Source organism: Macaca mulatta, chromosome 15, assembly GCF_049350105.2.
Source record: "Macaca mulatta isolate MMU2019108-1 chromosome 15, T2T-MMU8v2.0, whole genome shotgun sequence".
Lineage (NCBI taxonomy): Eukaryota > Metazoa > Chordata > Mammalia > Primates > Cercopithecidae > Macaca > Macaca mulatta.
The window spans coordinates 13,083,058-13,086,743 of NC_133420.1; positions in this window are offsets into that span (position 1 = coordinate 13,083,058).

Genomic DNA, 3,686 nt, shown 5'->3' on the forward strand with positions numbered 1-3,686 from the left:
ACCGAATTTAGATACAGGGCCTTAGCTTGGCAATTTAGGTCCCATAAGATCTTAAGAGTAGGCCCTGATCCAGTATGACGGTGTTCTTTTAAGAGAATTTAGACACAGTCCTCAGTGCTGCACGCACATAAGAGAAACCTGTGAGGACACAGAGAAGATGCCGTCTACACAGCATGGGGTGAGGCCCAAGAGAATCCAACCCTGCCCGCACCTTGATCTCAGGCTTCCAGTCTCCAGGAAAAAGGAAACAAGATGCTGTTGTTTAAGCCTCACGGTCTGTGGTGTCCGTTATGGTACCCAGCAGACTGACAGAATGGGTCTCACAGTCGGCTCCTTATGCTGGATCCATGTCGAGCTTTGCATGTAGGGTGAGGAAGGGTCCAGTCCATCCTTTTCCATGTGGATACCCCAGTTGTCCCAGCACCATTGAGTTGTGAAAGGAAAAAAGTAAAGCAACCCTTACTGTCCTTTCTCCATCAACAGATTAGAAGATACACTGAAGAATCGTGGACAATTTTGTCGGTTTAAGGCAGTGGTTTTCAAATTTTTGGGTCTCAGGAACCCTTTGCACTTTATTCAAGATCACAAAAAAGCTTTCTCATCAGGCCGGGAGTGGTGGCTGCTCATGCCTGTAATCCCAGCACTTTGGGAGGCAGAGGCAGGTGGATCACTTGAGGTCAGGAGTTCGAGACCGGGCTGGCCAACATGGTGAAACCCCGTCTCTACTAAAATACAAAAATTAGCCTGGCATGGTGCCGAACACCTGTAGTACCAGCTACTAGGGAGGCTGAGGCAAGAGAATCACTTGATCTCAGGAGGCAGAGGTTGAAGTGAGCTGAAGTCACACCACTGCACTCCAGCCTGGGTGGCAGAGCAAGACTGTCTTAAAAAGAAAAAAAAAAAGGTAACCATTTAGTTTATTTTACAATGATAAAGTCATTATATCTTAACACTGTCTTCAAGAAGAAACCATTTTCCCAAATAAGCAGCAGCGTGGCAACAGTTTGTGCTGCTGTGAAAACACCTAACATCTCTGCACCTCAGACAGCAGGGTTCTCATGCCTGCATCTGCGTTCAGTGAGCTGCAGAGCCGTGGCTGAAGTTTATGAAGAAAGTCCGACTCCATGCTGATATACAAGTAGGAAGCAGTATTTTCATTGTATTTTCAGATCACTTTAGGAATTCTCTGCTGCCAAATGTAACAAGTGGCACTTCCGGACAGGCTGTCTGCAATGCAGAGTCTGCGCTCCGGTTGACGGATCTTTCTGCCCCAATTCCTTCTAAATCGACTGGTCCGTCCTGTAATTGAATGGCTTTTACCAGCACACGATTTTGTAATCACACATTGGTTAGAAAACGCTGGTTCAGAGTTATGAGCAGCTTCCACATTTCGTTATATGAAAAGAAGAAAAAAAAAACCCACATCAATATCACCATTGATCACATGAGAAAGTGGTGGACACAAGATTTTTATATTTTAATATTCGCTGGAAAGCTCAAATGTCTATCCTTGGGAATAATGTAAGGTACTTTCCTTGAGATGAAAGTCATTTTGTTCATTTTTCAGGCCACACCTGCAAATACCTCCATCTGAAGTGGCATCTTTTGTAAGTCATTCTTTCTATAAAGGCGGCCATTAGTGGAAGAAGTGGTTCTGCAGGTTCATAGCTCAGAGGCACCAGTGCTCTCTCAAGATAACCATAAAATCCGCAGAAGACGCACCTGTGCACACTTCCTGTTTCTCACTCAGAACATTCCAGAAGGAACCCTGAATGCCGATGCTACAGGGGGACTGAAGTTTGCTCTCACCCACACACTAAACCCAGGGAGCTCCCCCAGCCCCCACCCCGAGGCCACAGTCTTGGTCCTCTGTCCGGTCTAGGAGGGCTCCTGCAGCTCCAGCCTAACAGGGAAAAGCAGGCACCCACATGTCAGAAAGCCCTCCCAAGGCCCGGTGAGCACTTCTGTTTATGTGCCAGTCAAGTGTGTTTGACAAGGCTACAGCCAGCTGTACGGCAGGCAGCGAGGTACCCAGCAAGTACTCAAGGCTCACGTTATGGAGGAGGAAGCCAGGCAGATATTCACGCATGAGTCTGCCCCACATGCTGCAGAAAAGCCCTGGTGGTCGGCGGTCAGGGCTCGGGGCCCCCAAGTGGGTAAGGAGAGCTCAGTGCCCTCTCTGGACTTGTCGCTCAGACACCCGCGGCTGGAAGGGAAGAAACTTGCATCCTGTGAAACATCCAGGCCCTGAGACCCACTCAGGAGCAGAAAACGGGAAAGGAGCCTTGAACAGACTCATGGGAGGGTAGACAGCAGGAGCCACAGAGGCTACCAGGAGGGAGGGAGGCAGGCAGTGAGGCCAGAGGTGATGTGATCAGAGGTGACGTGGTGGGGGATGACACGGCGTGGTGGGGGGAGGAGATGTGGCCAGGGGCAATGTGGCCAGGGAAGGAGACACGGCTGGAAGGAAGTGACAAAGGGGTTGGTCTCCAGGCCGCAGACTGTGCCTGAATTATGGATGGCATTTTAATTAAGATGTTATATCTGACTTTAACGAAAAGCAGCAATTTAGGACGATTGTGTACATTTAAAGCACGGTACAAATAGAGCCCATTTCCCAAACCAAAGAACAGTGCATTGAAGGAAAAAGTAGCAGCTCACAAAAAAAAAAAAAAAAAAAGAAAAAGAAAAAAAAAGTGAGTAAAGAAAAAATTCATTTAAGTTCAGAAATAAAGAGATCCTACAGCTCTTCTAGTCCAATCCCCAACCTAACGTGAATGGGGGAAAAAGGAAGTACATTCTAGTCAGTCAGAATTAAAGGCAAAACCCATCCACTTTACTTTCTACTTGACAGAAAACAAGAAGCTCATCAAGGAATCCCTACAAACAGTAGCTTTAGTAGTTCCCAAAATACAAAATTCACCTACAAATTAAATCAACTGCTAAGTGTGTAGAGAGCAATTTTTTTCATTATTGTCTTCCTCATCCCCCGGGGCTTTTTTAGATCTTGTTTCCCCCTAATTGTCTCCAACACCCAGGAAATTTAAACCCCTCAAGTAAATCGTGTGTCAATTCATGCACAGCGTCCTTTGGAGCAGACAGTCCATTGCTCTAAGACGTTCTTGTCACTTAAGCACCGATTACAGCCTGAGAATGCACTACACGCACTCACACGAACTCAGACAGACAATAGGTGAGATACAGCACATGAGGAGGAAGACAAGATAAATGAGCTTCACGGACACCCCAGATCCGACAAGAAGTGACACATGTAGCCTGCTCGGGTGCAGGTGACTCCTGGAAAACAGCCAAGGGCAGCATTTGGAGAAGCAGCACCGCAGGCCAGGAGGGACTGGGGGCTTTAGAAGGGAGGGGCGCCCCAACCAGGTACTGGGGGATTCAGAAGGGAGGGGCGCCCCGACCAGGTGCTGGGGCTTCAGAGGGGAGTGGTGCCCCGATCACTTGCTGGGGGCTTCAGAGGGGAGGGGTACCTTGACCACTTGCTGGGACTTCAGAAGAGAAGGCGCCCCAACCGGGTCCTGGGGGCAGCAGGACAAGCCCAGGGTTCCGTCGTCACTTTTCACTCCCTACTCCCGAATCTCGCCCTGAAGTTGCAGCCAGTCCAGGTATTCATTTACCCATAAAATTAAGTATCTGTGAGTAACACAAGTCACTAATCCACACAG